The sequence below is a fragment of the Equus quagga genome, chromosome 2 (genome assembly GCF_021613505.1).
Source record: "Equus quagga isolate Etosha38 chromosome 2, UCLA_HA_Equagga_1.0, whole genome shotgun sequence".
In the NCBI taxonomy this organism is placed as follows: Eukaryota; Metazoa; Chordata; class Mammalia; order Perissodactyla; family Equidae; genus Equus; species Equus quagga.
The window spans coordinates 84590515-84613973 of NC_060268.1; the positions used below are offsets into that span (position 1 = coordinate 84590515).

At 39.8% G+C, this 23459-nt stretch overlaps 2 long non-coding RNA genes across 4 annotated transcripts in view; both read left to right on the forward strand.

Annotated features, from left to right (window-relative positions):
• The window catches only part of LOC124233703 (uncharacterized), an 83731-nt gene that overhangs the window by 6760 nt on the left and 53512 nt on the right, over positions 1–23459 (forward strand). For all 3 annotated transcript variants that reach the window (XR_006887127.1, XR_006887125.1, XR_006887126.1), the window contains exons 2-3: positions 3649–3791; positions 14042–14135. This is a non-coding gene — a long non-coding RNA (uncharacterized LOC124233703). The remainder of the gene's footprint in view (positions 1–3648; positions 3792–14041; positions 14136–23459) is intronic.
• On the forward strand, positions 378–2777 carry LOC124233713 (uncharacterized). Its single transcript, XR_006887128.1, has 3 exons — positions 378–567; positions 1268–1560; positions 2550–2777. It is a non-coding gene; the product is annotated as an uncharacterized LOC124233713 (long non-coding RNA).

A 23459-nucleotide genomic window follows, 5' to 3' on the forward strand; every position in this document is an offset into this window, starting at 1 on the left:
CCTCAGTTATGTATGTCTCTTCTACCCTGAGCAGACTGAACACATTTCTCAGGCTGCTGTCCAAATGATGTGTGGCCTGCAGTGTGGAAGAAATGGCTCGAAAGTAATGGTCCTTATTCTAGGGGAAGCTGAAGGCCCTTATCCCATTTGCTGGATCTCCTTATTTCTTCCTCTCACCATATCCCAAGGACCCAGCCTTCTCTAATTGCACTATGATCTCATGATTCACCATCATTTGCAAGCAGAGCAAGCCCCCGGGACAGAACCTGCCATCATAACTTGTTGCCATTTTTCCCTTCAAAAGTGGTGATGCCTTTGTGACTGTTAAACAATTAATCAAAATTCTCCTCTTTTCCTTTTCTTCCCAAAGAGTTTCCAGGTACTGCTCTGTGAAAAATTGAGACATGCATTTGCTTTTTTTGCTGATAGCCAGTGAGAAGATATAGGCCTTGAGGTAGAGATAAGGAAGAAAAGAAAACTCCTTTGCTCAGTGGAAAAATGGAAGGGGAAAGGGGAAAATGACGTGATTTAAAAATACATCTAAAGACAGAATATACCAGAATCCAGGTAAACAATAAGATTGATCTATATAAAACATCTGATGCCAAAGACATTTACCCAAATTTTCATGCACTGTGTAAAGTCTCTACATCAGAATTTTATGAAAAAGAAATTTGCATGAATGCCTTCCTTTCTCTCCACATCACACACATAGAATTCTATAAACCAATTTATTCCTTTACTTCCTTCTCCTCTGTCTCCACCTTCTAAGTGTGTATTCTTAGACCAGGAAGAAGTCAGAGCCAGTTATTGTACACAAATCATCTCCTGGCTGAAGTTTTTGGTGGCAGCCAAGAGAGGAGAAGGGAAAAAAATTAGAAAAATTTCAATTTCAGGACCATTATTATTTTCATTAATCATAAGAGGCGCTGTCACCCCTGTCCTTATTCTTTCGAAGGAGATCTATTATACGGTCCATTTAGTCCGAGCCATATTACCTCATATGTTTTCCTGGCTGACCAAATAAGACTTAAGAGATAAAACAATTTACTGTTCATTATGATCCGTGTCACTGGAATCAATCTATTAACCTACATTAACTGGATATGTGATGATATCTCACATACACGCTTCCTCAGTTTAAAGAAAAGGCGAGAAAATGGGGAGGGGGCAGAGAGAGTGAGGGAAAAGGAGAGGGAAGGAAATCAGGGCCCATAAAGTGCAGCAGACGTATAATTTGCCAAGCGAATACAACTTCATTTTCCAGTGCCCACTGCTGCGCCCTCCACATCTTCACGCAGCCCCTGACCTGTAAAGAAGTCTAACAAATTGGCTTCTATTGTGGAGCCAAAAGGTGCCATCAAAGAAGGGACGGTTCGCTGGTCCTAAAGTATGATGGGAAATCTCAGGCTGGAATAAAGAGCTGCCGTTTTATGAAGTTAACCCATTAAGGTTAAAAGCAAGCAAGAAGCCGTGGCCGGTGGGGCAGCAGCACCAGAAAGAGCCTTCTTGTTCAAACACAGGAAAGGCAGCACGAGGTGAAGCAAGGGCCACACAAAGGTAAAATAAAAATCAGCATCATCTTCCTATTTTCAGCAATAAAAATTCCCCTGCTGTGTCTCCGGACAGCCCCTCTGTTTCATTCTCACTCCCTTTCCGTAGAGGAAGGGTCATAAGCATCTCAAGGGAAGGAAATGAATCAATGGGTGGTTTTAATGCACCCCTGCGTGAAAATGTAACTTTAGACGGTAGAGCAGTTAAGGTGGCAGGTACATCGCTAGAATGTGGCTCTATCATCCTGTTTATCCTACATTTGTAACCACTTGTTAAGAGCTTGTCTGGGCGTTGGCTTGTGTGGTGTAAATTTCCTTCGGAGACTCCAGAGCCCAATGCAAGGCTGCCCAGCCCACAGGCAGACCCCTCCATACACGGTGCACTAATCCAGACCATCCAAGTTGTCAAGGAGTTGAGCATTGTTAACTCACAGCCGGAGCAGCTTGTGCATGGTGTGGGTGAGCCACCACCTGTTTCCCTTGCAGGATGGAGGGAAAAAACTTCAGACTGTATATATTTCCCTTTCATGGGTGATTGGGCCCACTAATTACCATAGGAACCTGAGGGATAGAAATACAAAACTCTGTTCTTCATTCAACTTTCTTAGTCCCAGGAAGAAGGAAAACATCGGTGATCACTGGCTGCTTTCTAGCGGGTATAATTGGTGTAGGAAAACTTCCCCGGGTGGGGCTGTGGGTGAGGGGTGGGGAGAAGGGATGCATTTCTTGGCAGCTGCACCTGAGTTATTGCTTACTGACATATCCTGTTCTGGAGAACAGGAAATGAAAGGCAGTTGGAATTATTGGTAAGCCATGTCATTCCTAACTAGTAAAAGGCTGGGATCACACACACATTATTCACAAATATAAAAGTGCTGAAGAAGTATCCAGTTATTTTGCATGCTGGTGCCATCATTATACCTCTTCATGGGTTTTCATGGGTGTATTCCTGGGTCACCTCAGTAAAATTATACTCCTTTTGGTCCATATCAACAGAACTGTTTTTAAAAAGACCTCGAGGGATCTCTTCTGCTTGAAGATACACATTCAGCTCCTTCTTCCTTTCTCCAAAGTACCCACAGAAAAAAAAGTAAATGAAGCTAGCAGCGGAAACATCTTTGTACCCTTCGTTTCTCCACAAGGTTGTTGAGATGAGAAAAGACAGTTGGAGCAGTATTTCAACACAAATGAAACTTCCCGTTTGCAAACTTTTAAATCACTTAAAACATTTTATGTCAAAGTTTGGAGTGTTTTTCTTCATTCTCTTCATTTTCTCTCTCTCTTTATTTTCCCAGCACCAAAAGTAGGGAATATATCCTTTACTCTCTGTACTTGCAATGCTAGTGAGAGAGAGCGAGCAGGCCCTCCACCAGTGTTTATGGAATGAAGGGGAATTGTTAAGTCCTTCCAGAAATGAGTGGAGGGAGAAGTGAGTGCTGTGCCCTCCTCATGGGGTACGACTTGATTCTGATAACCATCTGCATTTTGTTTGGAGCTCTTCTCGTGGAATTTCCCTCACTCCTTTTCCTTCAAGTACCTTTCCCTTGGAGTCAGTATGTATTAAGACCTTTAGCAGGTGTGCTTCAATGAAAAGGTGAAGACTGAGGCATTGGGGCCACTTGGATGTTGTGTCCATCAGAGGGGAGTCCATAGTCATGAGAGTATTTTAAGTAATTTCAATCTTTTCTTGTTGTGGGCTTATTATACTGAGAAAAAGCAAGATCAGTAAATTAAATTGAATTAAATGTATTCATTCATTCAACATATATGTATTGAGCACCTGCCTTATGACATGTTCCAGGCAGAAAAGGTATGATAGTGAATAAGACAAAGCCCTGCCTTCCCAGAGCTTTTATTCCAGTGGGGTAAGGCCATGATAACAAATGAATAAGTACACAGTAAGCCAGATGGTGATAAGGGAGCTATGGAAGAAAATAAAGCAGGGGAAGCAGGATACGGAACATCACTGTATACGTAGGGGCGAGGGAGGGATACAGTGTATACTGATTTCTCTTACAGATATCTATTGCTGCACAATGAAACACCATAAAACCTATTGGCTGAAAAACATGTTTCACTTCTCGTGATTCTGTAGCTTGACTGGACTCAGCTGGGTAGTTCTCGACTGGGATCTTCATGAAGTTACAGTCATTTGGCAACCAGAACTGGAGTCATCTGAAGAATTGGATGGGCTGCGTGTTCAAGAGAGCTACTTTACTCACATTACTGGGCCAACAGGTAGAGTCTGGCTGGGCGTCACTTTGCCCCACACGACATATCCATGTGGCTATCCTGGGCTTCCTCACAGCATAGTGAGCTCAGATAGTCAGCCTTCTCAAGTGTTGGCCAGCTCCCCCTAGAGCCAGTATTACAAGAAATCCAAATGAAAATGGCAAGGTTTCTTATGACCTCACCTTAAAAGTCATGAAGCCTCACTTCTCCCAAGTTTTGTTGGTCAAAAGCAAGTCCCAGTGCCCCTCAGATAAAAAGGGCAGAATAACAGAAGATTTGGTTCCCTGGGGGGGCATCTTTGGAAACTGGCTGCCACAATTGATAAAGGGATGGCTTCACAGATAAAGTGATATTTGAGCAGAGCTCTAGGGGAAGTGAGGGAGTAAGCCATGTGACATCTGTAGGAAGAGATTTCCATGCAGGGTGAACAGCATGTACAGAATCCTGAGGCAGGAGTAACCGCGATGCATTTGAGGAAAGCCGGGAGGCCAGAGTGGCTGGAGTAAAATAAAGTTTAGTGGTGAGAATTAGGAATTAAGTTAGAAAGGGAGTGAAGGGGACAGAAAATGGACAACCTTAGAGACCACGGTACGGACTTTGGATTTTATTTTTAGTTATATGAGAAGCCAATTGATGATTTTAAGCAAAAAAACGGTATGATCAGTTTCATGCCCCAAGGAACTATTCATTTATGCACACTTCTAATTGAGGACTTGAACAACCAGTTTGTTAAAAGCATCGTGAGGTAATCAAATGAAAGCAGGATGGATAACCAAGGGCCTGGGTCTCGGTTGTAGGCTCATCAAAAACATATCTTCTGAAAATGGTCTAACTTTTCCTGGCTTTAGCTTCTCCTTCCGTAAAATGAGGGGCTGGGCCAGATATGTGATTTCAAAGAGAGCTCAATAGCCTGTCCCATGGGTGAGAGGGGAGGGTCCCATTGATTCTCCTTGTTTCAACCAGAGAGGCATTGTTTTATTGGGCTTCATATATTGAACTTCCACATAAGGTTTTGTTTGAGGAGAGATGTTTGTCATTAAAATACATTTGAAAATCCACTGGACTAGGTGAACTCTAAATTCCTTTCAGCTTGAAACTTCTGTGAGTCTGTTACTAAGCACCCAGATACGGGTACATTGAACAGAAGATAAAATGCATATAAAAACGTGTGTGTGGGGTGGGGCGGCTTGACTCCTATTCACAAGTAGAAGCAATAAAGTTCCCCTTGGAGCCCCCAGGCTGGCTTACTGCAGGACACACTCCCTCTGTGGGTTCTTACTTCTCATCGTGAGGGGAAGAAATGGAGAAGAAAGGTTGGCAAGTGGAAGGGAAAAGATAAAATGCTAGTGGAATCAAGACCAATCCTTAATTTTTGGAAGTTGGGAAAACTGCACCTTGGGGGCTTTCAAGCAGTTTCTGTCTTCTAGGTGGAGACTGGAATTTGCCTCTCAGACCAACCCTCTTTATAATGGGAAGGGCCCCTTTGGTGAGACCTTTTAACGAACCTTTTGTTCCCTGGGGAAGCTTCAGTGCTTCAAAGCTGGTTAGTAGTGAACATCGAAGGGTTTGATAAAGCTGTGTCCCAGCAGAAACCCAAGTGGTTCACCATTTCCATTCATAGTTGTCGCGTCTACAGTGTGGTACTTCCCATACTCTCAGAGCTTCATTAAAGTGCTTGTAAAAGTCTAACCGAGTCTCAAAGGCGATGTGAGAAATTAGGGAAACCAGTATACGTGCCTTCCAAGAGACCAAAGAGAAGACCAACTGTGCCCAGGGAACTCTGCTCTCAGAAGGGTCATTAGTAGAGTGTAAGCTCCAGGAGACAACGAGTTGCCATGTTCACAGTTGCATCCTTAGCCCTAGCAGGTCTCAGAGAGCATGCACTGACTGCCTGCGTACAGAAGCTGGGAGAGTGGTGGCAAGAATTGGAGGGTGGAATGGACTTGTCACAGGGCATGGTAAGGCAGTCACAAGGGAGCCTGCAGAAGGAGCTAGGGACAAGTGGAGGGGAGTTAATGTCCAGAAATTATGCAGGTGGGTTTTACAATAAAATATTCTGCAAAAAGGGAGGGCGACCTTATTCTGTAGTTATGGGATGATAGAACCAATGATACATTTATTACAGGAGATCGAGGAAAGATTCAATCTTGGATGCAAAGCTATAAAAACACCCAGCCAACAGAACTCCAAATGGACAATTTAATCACTCTTAGATTCTAGTACTACATAGCATGTTCTAGTTTGGGAGATAGACAAGCTCTAGAAATGATATCTTACTGCTGTATCTCCCTCATGCGTTGACATTTTCTTTGTATCCCATCAATGATTCTCTTGCATTAAAGTGAACCCCATTCTTCAAATGAAATCCTTTATTGATGGAGAAAACAACTCTTCCTCTTGCTTCTCTTTTCTCTGCTCTTCTTCCTTCTTCCCCCTCCTACTAAAATCCTTCATAGACTCACACACAATAATTAAATAATAATTTGGGAGTCTGTGAGGGAAAAAGATTACTTGGTGTCTTAGCTCAATACCGGGGATGTAGTAATCACGTAATATATGAAAATTGTTATTTTTGCCATTATCGTTCTTGCTATTATTATTATTAATATTAATATGTCTCCCTCTAGTCCAAAGTCTAGGTCAGCACTATCCAGTAGAACTTTCTGCAATGATGGAAATGTTCTATATCTGTGGTGTCTCTTATGTGGCCATTAGATACCTGTGGCTATCGAGTACTTAAAATGTGGCTAGTTCAAATAAGGAACAAAGTTTTTAATTGTATTTAATTTAAATGAATTTACATCAGAACAACCACAGGATAGTATAAGCCTAGACTCAATTTTCTGGAGTGAGTTGGGCCATCTTATTCTTTAAACCTGTAGTTTTAGAACTCTCATCAGAACACCTGGAAGATTTGTTAGGCTCCAATCCTAGATTTGCTGACTGTGTGTCACAGGTATGGCCTGAGAATTTGCATTTTAACAGGTAATGCTGATGTTGCTGGCCCAGGGACCAGACTTTGAGAACCACTGCTTTGGAGCCATCCATGGTTCTCAATTCTAGATGAACATGGAAATCACATGTGGGATTGATGCCCAGGCTATGCCTCAGAAAAACTAAACCAGAATTTTTAAAGCTCTAAGTCATTTCTTTATATAGCCAAGAATTCAATACAATTCTTAAATCAGGGAGCATGTGAAATTAGGCGAGTGCTTCTCAAACTGTAACGTGCTTATGAATCACCTGGAGAGCTTGAGAAAAAGCAGATATTGATTTACCAGGTCTGGGACGAGACCCAGGATTCAGCATTTCTAACAAGTTCCCGGATTATGTTGACGCAGCTCGTCCAACGCCCACACTTTGAGGAGGAAGGGGTTAGACGGTCTTTGCGGTTGCTTCGAATCTTTAAATTCTGCAATTCTAGAACTGGGCAGGAAATCAGACTCCTGGCCTGCTCACCAGAGTCTAGTGCTGCTGGAGGGAGAATGAGAATGCAGCAGAGTGATGACAAGACTGGCGAGCCCTGGAAGGAGGAAAGACAAGTGGCTCACTCAAGGCAGCTGGGTCCTCGCTGTGAGGCTGCCAACTGTAAATTATGCAGTTGAGCTCCTTCCTCAGACTAGGAGGGGGGCAGGCAGAATCAGACTATTGCTATCAATTTCCTATAAGGCCCCACGTAGAGTTCAAAGTCTATAAAATAGCACCACTGATTCCCTGCCACAGGAGAGGGAGCTGGAGCCCGGACCCGGCCACGGTTAAACAGGGCAGCTCCAGGCTCAGAACTGTCAAGTTGTCCAGTGTTGGAATCCCTTAAATTAAGAAAGCAAACCAAACATTGAAGGCTCTATTACACGATTGGATAATAACCAAGGGGCAGTACAGTACTTGTAATGTCAAATAAAAAGAACGCTTAATGTTTCTTTTGCTCATTTCAGGTCAAAGGTGAGTTACAATTGAGGCTTCAGAGTTAAGCAGTTAGATAGCGAGGTAAAGAGGATAAAAGAGAATGTGGCAATCCACCAAGGAGGGACCCAGGAAAGACGTGGCAGCGTGGAAGTTCTTTTCATCAGCCTTGGGGTGTTTTATTTCAGGAGAGGGGAGGAAGATAAAAATAATTGAGAATTCAAAATCCTATCAAAACTATTCCTTTGCAAAGCTATATTTTCTTTCCAAAGTGCTTGCTAGTGGTGCCCTCCAATCACATCCTCAGACAAAAAAGAAAAAAGTTTATTTCCATACAATTGTAGTCCATTACTATGATTGGAAATATAATTCATAATGATGATTGCCTGGTGGTCCATGTAACTGGTTTTCATTCTACCAAAAGAAGAAGATGACGAAGAAGAGAAAATTAAGGAAAACCATCCAAAGCAAGCAGCTTATCTAAATTTCAGGTAGATTACCAGTTAGGCCGCCCAGGAGCTATTACAAACAGGTATTCAACGGGGTTTCAGATAACCCAAAGTGAATTTCTCTGAACGTGTTCATTTATAAAAACCTTTTAATTCCCTCTTCTCTGTCTCTGTCTCTCTCTTTCTCTCTCTCTCTCTCATACACGCACACACATACACAGACACACACACACAGTCACCTACAGAGCTGATATTATAATAACCCACCATGCCAGAGAGAGGGAAAAATGTACAGGAATGCAAAGAGCGTTTTAAAGATAGAACTCAACTAGGTTTTTCAGCAACCTTGTTTTCCGCTGAATTTGGAATTTCAGATGAGAACATTTCTCTCTTGTCTCCAGTAAAAATGACTCTATTTGTTCTTTTTCAGGGACCCCGCCCCCCAAGGGTCCTGTCCCAGAATGAAATGAATAATGATGCTTTATTTTTCATAGTACCTTTTTCCCAAGAAGTTCACAATGCTTTAGAAAACTGATCTCATAAATCTTTAAAACACCCTTGAGAGGTGGAAAGCAACAGTCTCACCTCCATTTTACAGGTGAGGAAACTGAGGTGTAGTGAGTGAGCTTTTAATGATGGAGCTTGAAAATAGCTGATCTTATCTTTCCTAAATCAGTCCGCTGAGTGCAGGCATGCCTTCCTTATTAAGGCGTCTTTGATGCCAATATCCATAGGCATAGAGTACTCATTTGAAGATTCCAGAAAATGTCTCCACTTTCCTTTTTTTGTTAGTGCATTATACTAGTGACAACTAAATTATCTAAATAGTTGCCAGTGATGCAGATTGCATTAAATAAATGCATATGAATGTGTGCACATTGATGCTGGTTCCATATGTATAAGGAACATTGTCTTGGGTCCTGGAATTTACCTGAACCCATTTTTAGTGTGTTTTGAAAGACAAGAGCCTACTGAAATCTGTTGGCCTCTAGACTGAGCTGAATTTCCTCCTTACGGAGGTCTCTCCTTTGATACCTACACAAAACAAGTTGCAGATGTTAGTATATTCAGGGCCATAAGTGATGCAATTGAGACCTCAGTGACTAATCGGTGGCTCTCTGTCCTTACATTTGTCACCCTTTCCTTCAAACTCCAGCTCCTGCAGCATTCGAATTCTCACTCAAGAAAGGTTCAAGGCTCCCTGAGAAGCAGGCTCTCTCAGCAGGAATATCACAGGCACATTCCTTGACATTAGCGCCCCTCCGCCTTTGGTTCCAGCCTTTTACAAAGCAGAGAACGTAACGCTTAGACTTGGACATCTTGTGGTTAGGCTTAAAGCATGGTGATTGTCTTGAACAGTAATATAAATGATTAACTTATGACTCTCCATGAGTCAACCCATTCAACCTCTTAAAGCAATGTAATTAATGATACCCTTCTTATTGCTGGAGGGAAGAAGAACCAAGCTCCTGGTGGCTTACTTGTCAGGAGACAGGTAGCTCAGGATGCCTTAGGCTAGTGACACCACAGATCATTAGGAAGAATTTGAAGGACACTGGATAAATAGAGGTGAATTCAAGGGGTATAGATTCCTCAGATGATTGAGTATTTAAAGAGTCATCTTATCTCCCATGTCTAGTACTTAAACAGTGAGAAGATGCCCACTCAATCAGCCAGAAAATATTCTTTATTCCTTCCTGAATCTTTTTGCCCCTTTTGACCAGTTGGATACCATCTAATCAATATCAACCTCATTTTTATACAGTTTGTTAGAGTTAAAAATCTCTGCCCTATACAGAGAAAGGAGATTGCCAATACGCTTCTCTCTCAGTTTGGGGGTCTCTGAACTCAAGGTGAACGCTTGTGGCTCAGGAGCTCACCACTTCACAAGGAAACCACTGCACTTCAACTGCTGGAAAATTCTTTCTTATTTGGACACCAAATCTCCTTCTCTGTCACTTCTACTCATTTGTCCCAGTTTAGTCTTCTAATCAATATAAGTCTCTTCTCTCTTTCAAGTATTTAAAAGCAGACATGACGCTTCCCCAGCATCTCTTTTCAAATGTTTCAACTGCCATCCCTTTATTACTTCTTTTTGAGTCAGTTCTATGGTATGTTAAGCATTAATATAAGGAAAATAAAGGGCAGTCCTTTTTAATTAAATATAGAGTTAACTCACCAACTTAGACTCACACACTATTCCTCAGGAAGATCACAGAGGAATGACATGGCTATTGGAAAAGGACATCTAAGCTCTTTAAAGCTAAGGAAGATGAAAGGAATATTTCCAGCAGGGTAGGGGCTAGAGATGGCACAAGCTTAAAAGCACATGGGGTAACTGAGGCTGAATTTAGACAACACTGGAGAATAAAACGATTGGGAAAAAAAGGATAATTATGTCTTGCAATGATTACTCTGGCTCTGAAGCAAAATTAGCATAGTCCTTTCTAATTTAAATGTGTTGAAAGTGGCTGAGCATGACAGCAGAAAATTACAAGGTTTACAACACGGGCTTTGGTTAAAGTGATGGCAATCGGATTATTGTAGCTTTTTTCGGTTGATAGCAATGATTGTAAAGTTACCTATAAATACTGTTTAATGCTAGATGAGGTTTACTTTGCTGACAAGTACAGAGTCATTCCGTACTTTAGGGAGGCTGTGTGCATTTTGTTTTTACTTAGTTTAATTTTGGCTAGTTTTAAATTATCACTCATAGGTTCAATTACATTTTAGTGCCAGACAATTGTTCATTTCTTCCCTCCCTCCTTCTCTCCCTCTCTTCCTTCCTTCATTCTCCTTCTTTCCTCCCTTCCTTCCCTCTTTCCTTTTTTTCTTCTTTCCAAGAGGAAAGTGAGGAATTCTTAGAGATGGGGTTTGAGAAAAGGACTTCTTTCAACTTTACCCACTTTCCCATAGTAGGAATCTTATTCCAGTGTCTCAATTCCCAATTCAACTACAGCTTCATTTCCAATCAAACGTTCACTGAGCTGCATCACCATCTTTATTTCACTCTCCAGCATCATTGTCTTAACGGTTGTGTCTGTAACAATGAGCCTTTTCATTACTTGGTGCTTTCTTGTGTTTCTTCGTATTATTCTACTTTTCTGTAGGAGAATTCATCGGGCTGATACCTGGTTCATTACCCACTTCCGCCATCTAGTCACAAAAGTAAAACACACCTTTATTTAATAAACTTTACCTTATGATGTAAGGAAAAATGACCATTTTCTGTGTAGGCAAAGTCAACAAGTAGGCTCACATTACAAAAAAAAAACATTAATCAACAGTTAATGGTTAGGTGGGCTGCGTAAGCAACTTAATTAATAAAGATTTAACCCAGGGCTTCTTAACCTTGGCACCATTAATATTTTGGTCTGGATAATTTTTTGTTGCAGGGCTGCGTCCTGTGCACCATAAGACAATAGCAGCATGTCTGGCCTCTACCCACTAGATGCCAGTACAAGCACCCCCTCCCCCAGCTGTGACCACCAAAGTGTCTCCAGATGTTGTCAGATATCCTGGGGGGAGGGGGAGAAAACCACCCTCAGTGGAGAACCACTGATTTAAGCCAATCAAAAAGAGTCTTCAATTGTGGGGTAAAAAATAACACACTAGTCTTAATGGGATTAGTTTGTCTGCTACATATGTCCAATTACCGGCAACAGAAATTTATAATGGTCTGAATCACTTAGAAAAAGTATGTTGAGCTACTAGTATCAGAGACAGGAAATGGCAGTAGTTTAAATAAGATAGAAGTTTATTTTTCTGTTGTGCTAAAGGAGTCTGGAAGGAGCCCCTTCACTGCTGGTCAGGGAGTTCCATGGTACTATCAGGGGCCTTTTTGCTTTATCATCCCCAAAGCTTGGCTTTCATAATACAGCTCCCAGATACTGGTGGAGCGCCAGCTGGTTGCTCCAGTCCAAAACTGAAAGCAGGAGCAGGAACTCATAGGGCAAAAAGAACCAAAGAAGGCCCACAACTACCTGGAAGATGGAAGGAAGGTTAAGACATATTTTTCAGCTGAACTATTGTCTAATATTTTGATAGCAAGAAAAAAAGGAGAATGTATATTGGGTTCATAACTAACAGGGTCTCCTATTCATTTATACTTTTTTGTATTTAGGCAAATGCTTCTTAAATATTTTCTATGTGCTAGATACTGCTAGGCACTGGAGATAACAAAGAATAAACTTTGCTATCTGGGAGCATATAATCTATAGAAATAGGAAAATATTACATGATTCATTAAGTAATTAATCAATAAACTGCAACTGTTATAAATGCTACAGAAACATAGAAGATACTCTAAGACTTTTAGAGGCAAAATAGGTTTTCGTGTTTCTTCAGTACCGTACATAGTTTGGCATATAGTATGTGCTCAGTGAGTACTGGGGATAGATCTGGGGACTGTCTGATCTGGGGCTCATCAGGCTGAGGCAAACATTTATGTAAATTGTCCTCATATAAATTTCTGAAATCAAAATAATAGCATAGCTATACAAGTCAAAGTCAGTCCATTTCCACTTTATTTTAGTTTCACAGATTGTTTTCTAAGCCCAGGTTGCAAAACATACCATCTTAGGTAAAGTCCTGCAGAAATTCTATCCCCATATTAAGTGAATTCATCTCCATTGATGTTTGCACCACAAAGGTCAACTGCTCAAAGATTTTATTTATTAAGTTATCTCCCCAGTAAGTTAATATGAATTTTTCTCGACAACTTTACAACTTGGGCGTCTCAAAAAACAAACCCGAACTCAATTGTTCCTCTAGAATCTTATTTTTATAAGAATTTTTTCTATTTATCTCCTACTTCTTATGTAAACAAGCTCTTGTAGTGGGTATACAATTTAAAATTGTTTTAGAGGAATCTAGAAATCAATGCATTTGGGGGATAAAAAAATTCATTTCAACCATATTAACCTTAAATATTATTCTGATGTATGTAGCACTGAAACTTACCCACACACATATACAAACACATCCAGAGACACATAAATAAGAGACTGTCAAAAATAGCCCCATTATTATCCAGTACCATCCAGTCAGTTCAAAAAACAATAACAATTGAAATATGTCTGTACCAGAAGACACCTTCCTTTTATTGCCTTAAAGGATATTTCTCTGTGGCTTTATTTTGCTACAAGACAGCAATGGGCAAACTCAGGAATTTTCTGTTTCTTTTGTGAACCTAAACTAGCCCGCTCTCTTATAGGGATTATATAAGTAAACCAATATTCTGAGATTTTGTTTTTCTACTGCGACCCAAAGGTTGTTAAAAGAAAAGTCTTAAAGACTGTAAGTTTCCCAGCATCATAGCCATTATCTGGTTTAATCTCTAGATGTCAAATTGGCAACAAAGCTCGTCTCTCCCCAAAAATCCAAAACAGTCAAATGTATTTTAGCTCCAAAACACAATGTAATTTAACAGACCAGTATATCTCCTACTATTTAGAACTAGAAATGAATTTGTCTTATGGACATTAAACTTTATTCACATTTGATCATTCTTGAGAATCAAAAACCTGAAACTATTTAGAAAATTACATGTACAGTTCATCAAAATACATATGGACTTGTAATTAGCCAGTGTGGCAATTGGAAGCACAATTGTTATTAACAAAATGAGAAATAATTGGCTGAAGTTTGGTATGAAAGTTATGTGTAATCCTGAATGGATAAAGCATTGATATAAATATTCACATCCACTGAATTTAATGTTTCTACCTGTACTACTTAGATAATTAAGGCAAAATCTGGTGGAATGTTTTATTGATGTTATTAGCTGAATGATCTCCTGGCATTATGGAGTCTGTACCGTTAGTGCTAAGCTGGAAAAGGGCAATTAGTTAGTATTTAACAGGTAATTTTTGTACTTATCTGAACTCTTTCTGCATTTCCTAGGGCTTGACCTTTAAACTGAAGACCCATGGAGGTCAAACTTCAGGTCGAAATCCAGAGTGGAGGTGAAGAGAGAAGGCCAATTCGTGGGCGCCAGGTAAGAGTGGATCGTATTAGCCAGATTGGTCACTTTTGAAGAAATACATTATTTGGACTTTGAATGTGTTGGCCTAAGAAGAGATTTGAGATTTAAGATTTATGAGCTGATTTTTTAAAAGAAGTGTCATATCCTTCTTTGAATTCTTGAGATAGAGTTTCAACCCTCCATTTTTCTTTCAACAACACTAATAAGCTATTTCATTATAACTGCAATTGAATATTTAAGTATTTTGAAATACTGAAAAATGTAGACATTTGACATAATTTGAGTTAATTTTTCAAGATATTGACCTAAGTTTTGTTTAATACACTTTTTATTTTAAAACAGTTTTAGATTTACAAAATTACAGATTTACGGAAACTCAGTTTCCCCTATTAATTAACATCTTACATTAGTATGGTACATTTGTCACAATTTGTGAAGAATATTGATATATGCATTATTAACTAAAATCTATACTTTATTCAGATTTTCCCATTTTTCTCCTAATATCCTTATTCTGTTCTAGGATCCTATGCAGGACACAACATTACATTTAGCTGTTGTGGCTACATAGGCTCCTTTTACTTGTGACAATTTCTCAGACTTCCCTTGCTTGTGATGACCTTGGACATTTTGGGGAGTATTAGTCAAGTATTTTGTAGAATTTTCTTCAACTGGGATTGTCTGATTTTTTTTTCCTCATGATTAGACGTGGGTTATGTGTTTTAGGTAAGAAGGACACAGCAGTAAAGTGCCATTCTCATCATATCATATCAAGGGTACAAATTATCCATATGACCTTATCACTGTTGTTAACCTTGACCACTTGGCTGAGGTAGTGTTTGTCAGCCTTCTCCACTGTGAAGTCACTCGTTTGCCCTGCTTTCCATACTATGCTTGTGGAAGGAAGTCACCACGTAACAGCCCACACTTAAGGATGACGAGTTATGCTTCTCCTCTTGAGGGCAAAGCATCTACATAAGTTATTTGGAATTCTTGTGTGTGCGAGATTTGTCTATTCTCCCTCTTTTATTTATTCAAAATGTATTTATATCAATATGGGCTCATGGATATTCATTTTCTACTTTGAGCTCTAATCCAGTATGACTTCACTGACACTCTTTCAGGTGACGCTCATGTCCCTTTGATGTACTCCCATCAAATGGGGTTGTTTTTTGAGTACTTCCTTTCTAGCCCTACAGGCTCAGCTTGTATCTGTGCTAGTCCTCAAATCAACCATTTCTCCAAGGAGCCCTGGTTCCTCTTACTGGAGAATGGTATTAAAAACCAAGTTCTGGTGCTACGTCCTAGGGTTTTAGAAATACTGCTTTGTATATTACTGTAGAATAAATGCTTAATGCAGCTTAACCAAAGCAGATATTCTTAAAAGGAATGAATCATTGTTAATATTGCCTTCCGCATTTTATTCAGTATTTATTAAAGCAACTATATTATGTAAAATTGTAGTAAATTTTCCAGATAAGAGACTCCGTTTTACCTATCCTTTTTGTCTTATTGTTAAAAATATCTTCACTTTCATAAAGACAATGGGAGGAGTTGGGGCAGGGGTGAATAAAACACCATGGTGTGGAAGTGGCATAATGAAAACAGGTTTGTGTTAGCAGCGAGGCAAGGGTTTCCTCGCAATGTCCTTATTCAGCTTTTATAACAAATTCTTCATAAGATGAGTGCTCTAGTGTCTCACATTGATTGCATTCTGAAATGGGAAAATACATTTTAAGATGCATGTAGAAGCGGCACCCATATTTCTTTCTAAGAATACACACATATTCGTATATGAATATATTATATAATATAGTCAGCAAATTTTGATGTGCCTCCTATGGGTAATTTACAGGTTGTGTGTGTGTGTGCGCAATGCACATATGCACATACATACACAATTGAAAGAATCAGAAGTCCGTGATCTTTGTTTTTCTTACTGTTCATTTTGTCACTGATTTTTATGCATATGCTCATTTACTTTGCTTAGGGGGAGAAAAAGCTGTACATAAAAACAGATTATCTTTTAGAGCACTCCAGGGTTAGTTTCATTTTCCCCTCTTCTTTTTATGAAGAAAATGATAGGAAACATAAACCAGCGCCCTTAAAGAAGAAAATGCATGAAATGAAACAAGTAGGCTTTCAAAAATACGCAAAACACGACAGGCAGACCTCCAGCTTAGCGGGAGGGCTGGAGGTGAAATATGCACCGCGTACACGCGTCCAGTATATCTTCGGCACTTAAAAAAAGATAAAAGTGGTCTTGAAAGTGAATGAAGTTGACTCTCAAAAAGTGCGTTTTAGATGTTGAATATTTAATTCACTGATAAAAGGGACCTGATTTCCTGCACACGGCTGCCATAAATAAAAAAAAGCACATCTTAAAAGAGAAGCAATGAGCAGAAACTGACCTTTCTGTGAGCAAGCAGATGAGAGAAGGTATTTGGCTAATCCCAGCTGTCTCTGATTGGCCAGACAGCACCGTGTTGAAAATGTCTCCATCTGGGCTAATCTGCTCTCAGTTGGATGAGCTGAGGCCTTCAGAGTTAACCTGACATTTAACAATAATTACCCTTTCGAATGACCCTGGCCCAATCGCCTGCTCTCTTAGAAATCTCTTTTTTTGTGCGTGCTCCCAAACCCCTTGACTTTTGTGTTAGAGATAGGGAAAAAAAAAAAAAAAGATGAGATGATATAGCTTGTGTGTGTAAACACACAGAAGTGTGGTGGTGTGTATTTATATATCTGCACATTATATATAAATACTTATATAATATCATGCATGATAACTGGGGATCTCCAATTGGTTATGGAGCCTGATTTACTGGTTCCATTTTACTTTCCTGAATTCTGAAATTTATCAACGCCTTGTGGTATTAAAAAAACAGAGGAATAATATCACCAATTAAAGTGAGAGAGAATTTGTTTGCTGGCTATTTTATGAAAGTCAAAGTTCCAGTCTGAGCTTGCTTGAGCACTTGAGTGTCCCTTATCAGACACCAGGAGAAATGGTGCATGAAAAGAGGTTCAGATAGAAAAACCAAGTTCAGGGGTCACAGAGGCTAACTGTAGATGAAATGTGGCCATTTCTTTTTACCTGAGGCTGGCTTCATCTTTCTTTAGAAAGGTCATTGTGATAAAACAAAACACATCTTGGAAAGAAAATCCATTCTGGGGTTTTATTTGCTTAAAAAAAATAACGAAAAGCCTTTCCCAGTTTAGACCTGCATTTTTCCAGAGCTTTCCTATCAGAGGCTCTTGTAAGACAAGGCATTTCTAACACTAATATTTAGTAAGGAACTTCCATAAGGTTGAAGGTTTGAATTAGATAGCCACCCAGAAGTTCAAGTACGTGTCTTAACCGTGTCCAAAATATCAGGCCTGGTTAGCTTGACCAAAATGGTCTGGAACTCCCACAAGTACAATTTCTTTTAAACTTGGTGTTATTTGCTTTTTTTGTCCGCTTGAAAAATACCAAGAGAACATTTTCTAAAAATATTTCTCCATACCTCCTCTATAACTAATACAAAAAAGCTAATATGGAAATACACAGAGGTGTAATATACTCAGGTAAGAAGTTTGGTCAATGGCCCTGCTCCTCCAGCGTATTTTGTTTTGAGCTGACCCTTCAGGCCCACGTGAGGAGAACAGGGAGAGCAAGTACACAGCCTGTTCTAGTGCACACTTGCCAGGTCCATACAGCCACCCGCCAAGGGTCTCCAGCCCACTTGTCTTTAATCTGGGGAGTTCTTTCCTTGAAATAATCCCCAGAAGCTTCTATTACTCTACCTACCAGCTTTCTCGGTTTTAATTGACTAGCCAAATATTTCTCTTTCCTAGCCCAAAACTTAACTGTGGTCACTACCAGCCAACCTGGTAGGGCTGTTGCCGTGACCTGAGCTGCGTTAGGAACACTGCCAACTGGACAGAGGCTTATGGCAGGATTCTGAAGGGTAGCGGAATGTGCCACCCCCAAACATTCTGCTTCGGTTATTGATCATTTTGAGCTGTAGGCACCGGAAAAACAGCAAATGCAGGGAGAGGCTTTCTCTGAACTCCCCTCATCTGCCTAAAGATAAATCCTCCAAAAGGAACTCCATTGTCATGAAGCCCCTCCCGGGCAGTTTCATCAATTAGGGAGGATTGACCCTTATCACAGGAGAGGAGACTAGAAGTCTACGTTACACTTCAAGTTTGTCACAAACTATCATACTCTCACCTAGTCGTCTATGGGTCCATTCATCCTTCCTAAATATCATTTACTCTCTCCTAAGAGGCCTATATCTCCCTTTCTCTACGTGATGGTATACAATCCTGAATTCCAAAGCCACTTCTTTGAGTTACTCATTTTTCCTGGATATGTTCATTGTTTACATGAGGTATACGTGTACTGAACTTCTGTTCACTTTTCTCTTATAAATCAGTCTTTTATTGCTGGGGCCTCAGTTAAGAACTCAGAAGGGTAGAGGGAAAATTATTTTTTCTCCCCCACAATTCCGTTCTTAACCGTAATTAGACTCTGTAGCATTAGAGTTAAGATTGAAAGACTTTTCCTCCACATCTAGTTCTTTGTCTCTCTTCAATAATAATAATAATAATAATAAAATAATAATAAGCACTACTTCACTTTTTGTCACCATCGGCCCCCATAAACATTGCAAATTCTCAATAAAGTGGCCATTATCTGTTTGGAACTACGTATTAACCAATCACTCTTCTTGTAACAAGAATGCTTTTGCATAAAACGATGCCTAAGAATATCTCTTTGACATGCTCAGAACCTTCATTATCTCAAAGTTTAACTCGAAAATAAATCGTTGCGGTTGAGTATGAGATGCTGGCAGACTTCACTGGCTATATTATAACAGTTGGATGATTTCCAAAATGAAAAAGATATTGGCTGAGTTTGCTTTGCCATGCAAGTCCTCAAATTCCCCACTTCCTTAATAATAACAAAAATGGACATATGGTTACTGTCTTTGCAACAAAGTCTTTCTTCTTTTAAAAACAATATTTAAAATATTTTGTCCTTTATAAAATTAATTATGCTCGTTGGAGAAAGTTTGGAAAAAATTAAAAAGTTGAGGGAAGAATAAAAGTCATTTAATTACCCGCATTCCTTTTTCTACTCCGAAAAATGGGAATGATAGTAGTAGATAAATCCTATAACTGCGTTGCGAATTCACTAAAAGCCAAACCAGATCTTCTGTATAGATCATCTCATTTACTTCCCCAAACAATCCTGTTCAGTAAGTATTATTGTTTTTGATGTTTAGATTTAAACAAAAAACACATTTAGAGAAGTTACGGAATTTGTTTATGGCAGTTTCCAACTCTCAGCCCTATTGACATTTTGAGCTAAATAATCCTTTGTTGTGGGGGTGGCCCTGTGCCTTGGAGGATGGTTAGCAGCATCTCCATGCCACTAGGTGCCGGAGCACTCCCTCCCCGGTTGTAACAACCAAAAATTTCTCTAGGTATCACCAAATGTCGCTTGTGCAGCAAAATCATCCTCAGTGAAGAACCACTGATTCAAGGTCATTCTCTCAGTCAGTGATAGAGGCAAAACCAAAACCACTTCTCTCTCTCTTCATAGTTGTAATCTTATTCCAAATACATTTTATTTTTCTCATTTAACACGTGTTGTAATGGATGTTATCATTTCTTTTTACTCAGCGTTCCTTTTTTTGGATAATACAAACAAGACTGAATAATTATCTTTATGCATAATCTTCTTTTCTTCTAGCTTTATCATTTTCCTTATGCTATGTTTCCCAAGCCGAAATTTCTGAGTCATAGTACATGAATTGTTTACGACTTCCAGTTTTCTTCTTTTCTCCTTGTCTGTTCTACTTGGAGTATATCTTCTGACTTCTTACACCTCTTTCTATATTTTCCCCTATTGTTAAGTCTGATATCTACAAGATTGTTGCCTCGCAGAGATTGAAGAGAATGATGGGAGAGGGCCAACAATTCTAATTCTGCTCTTTTCATTGACTCACTCAGTCCTTGCATTGAAATTGTAGTCATCAGTTGTGGTGACCAGTTGTTTCCTTTGCAAGTTTTTCTATATTGTTTTAGAACCACCATATGGCCTGATAGCATTATTGAACTTGTTTCGCTTCAGTTGACTACCTTTCCCAAACTGTACTGGAGTTTCCAAAAAGAGATCTCTTCACACCACTGCATTTTCCACTTTCACAGTCAATTAGTAATGGCTGCCAACGTTGGGCAGGGCAGAAGAATTGGAGCACTGCCCTTGAGAAAATGCCATGATGAGAGATTGCCATAGAAGCATACGTCATCAAAGGTAATAAGATAAGGGAGGCATTCTTATGGAAGCAAAAGCAAACGCTCAAAGGTTTGAAAATTGCTTAGACATACATATCTTTACCACGGACTTTAGCAACTGGGCTAATGAGAATGAAATAAACAATAAAACCTGAAAACATTTGAGATTAGGAAATTAATTCAGCAGAGGCCATGAAGTCAGCATTCATAAGCAATTCCACCCTTGCCGTACATTTCAAACAAGATCTCTTAATCATTCATCACATATCATCTATGAGGTTCATTGACAGGTCAGAAGTGTGGCCTTTCTTGCAGAGTATTTTAGGGTCTTACTTCACTCTTGGGGGCTACTCAGAGAACCCCAATAGGCCAATAAACAATTATTTCTTTACAATACTCAGCCACAATCTATACAGCATAAACATGTGCATTAGTCACTCATCTCTACTGTGCTATTTTCTCTGTGGTGTAATAAAAGTAGTTAATTAGATCACACTAGAATGCCTATCAGTAAACTGCAGAAGTAGAAATGGCCCCTTTTAAAGCTGTGGAGCAGAGAAAAAGCTCCTTGTGAAATTCTTCTGAAATGAACACTTGTCTATTCAGAAGAAACTTACCTGCATTTGTCCCTTTTATCTACGCACCCCTCCCCCTGCTTTATTTTTTAAGTCACCCAGACCTTGTCTTCCCAGTAATGTCATAATCAGCAGGCTGAAAGCAAGGTTGCTGATAATTGTTCTTTATGTTGCTCTTTGTTTAGTGTCTGATTCAATACATCTGTGGGGACACCATTTCATCACCTTCTTAGTAACAGAGGTGAAAAAAATCAATGGCAATCAGATTACCTTGTTAACAGAAAGGCTAAAGGGCCAGTGTGTTAAGTTCACAGTGCATCACCTTTCATTTAAAACATTTCACTTTTTTTATTATTTATCTTTATTATTATTTATAGCGCCAAGCCCAAAGTGTTTCCTAACACAGAGTGTGGCCTTGCATTTGTCTTCCGCAGAGCCAAGCACTGCTGCCACATCACAGTCTAGGTCGGGGACCCCTCCTGCAGAGAGCCCACTGCTGCCATTTCTCACAAAGTGCTTTGGACCAGTCCCGAAGGACTCCGGTTGCAAGGCTGATTTTGTGATCTGAGTTGTCATATGATATTGTATCTATTGTCGTGTTTGTTATTTTCTGTTGGTCCTTATTAAGATCACTGTTATTATCCACCAGAGCAATGTTCCGGGGGCTATGTAAGGGGTATTATAATGTGCCCAAAGAACAAAAACTCAACGGGGAACTTCCAGATGAAAGACTTGATATGGGACAGCACAGGCCAAAACAATAGGGACGGATGCACAGTAGTCGTACACAAAGGGTTAGGTGATTACTGTAAGAGGAAGCGCTTTGAAGAACAGGTGGGCATGGAGGAGGTTTTTGAAAGTGGAGAAGGATGTGTTATTGCAAACATGTTATTGTTTGAGTTTAATGGAGGATTCAACAACATTTTTAAAAAATCAAAGCGACTAGTGGACCTAAAACTCTGAGACTCACTGAAAGACATAAAAGGCATATAGGCAAGAGGATAGTTTTATCGCAGTTGATTTAAAGACCAAATGTTATGGGAGTGACCACTCCTTACCCTTCGTTATAATGCAAATGGCCAAATGTCAGCTACTTTTGCTTAATTAGGAGACTTGCAAATGTCCGCTTGGGTTTCTTGAACTTGAGCTTGGGTCTCTGCATCCTTGGGATACTCAGGGACCCTCTGAAACCTCTGGGAGCATGAACTTACCCTGAATTTCAGGAGGTGAGGCCCCCAAGTGAGCTGAGGTAAGATGGTCTTCAAGGTTGGTATGGATAGGAAGCTGATTCCACTCGAGAACTGGTTTTTTTTTGAAACACAAATCAAACTCAGGTCATCACCTGTGGTCATGCTAAATGTTCAGATTTTGGACTGAATTCTGCAGGTCATGCCTCCTGTAGCCCCAGGTTGGCTGTAAGATTGACAGGCAGGCAGAAGTATTGGTTGCTTTCAGAGATCCATGAGATTTAGAAACTGGATTCAGCTGACTCATCATAATACTCTCAACAAAGTTTGCACGAGAATCCCCACTTACAGATGGGAAGGGGAAGCTGGGCTCATGTAAATTTTAAGTAGTGGAATATGGGTTTGAACTCCGGCTCATTTGACTTTGAGGCTCTTTGTACTACCCCATTGTTGGTTCTTAGAGTATGATCCCTGGTCTGATAGGCTCAGCATCCTCTGGGAGCTTGTTAGAAATGCACATTCTTACATAGGAGGCTTTGCAGAAATATGAACAAATGATTAGCCTCATCTTTTCAGGCTATGCTCTGCCCAATAGACTTTTGAGGTCACCACAGATCTACTGAACCAGAATCTCTGGGCAGGGAGTCCAACAATCTGTGTTTTAGTAAGACTTCCAGTTGTTTCTGATGCACACTAAAGTCTGAGAACCACACACTCCATCCAACCAGCTCTGCAGAACTTACAGTCTTCAGAATCATTCTGGGATCCTGGTATATAAACTAGGAGGACAGGACACAGTGGAGGACCTGGCAAGATCTCCACACATGAATGCTATCCATGTCTTTAGTGCCACTAGGTCAAGTGCAGAACAATTTGAATTCCTTAGGAGAAGACACTTTGATATTATGGGATTAGGCATAGTTCTTCATTATCAGCTGAAACATAATAAAACCATATGCAGATTAGATTAACTAAGAGAGACAATCTAAGACAGGCAACCAATGGTGTTTATCTCAGAGCAGTAAAAGCTATTGTTTCCTCAAGATAGCTATTGCTCTGCCCTGTATTTTCAAATTTATAAGGTGACTTTTATACACTAAATTCTAAATCCTCGTCGGAATTTTTAATCAGTTTATTTTTTATTTTAAATACAAGTCATGCAATTAGTGGTCAGGGCTCCTCAAAAGTGTCAGAGATTAAAAAGAGATGTCATACCTAAATGAAATAAGTGATCTTAGATTAGATACATCCAAGGAAGGACGTGAAAACCCATTGCACTTTTA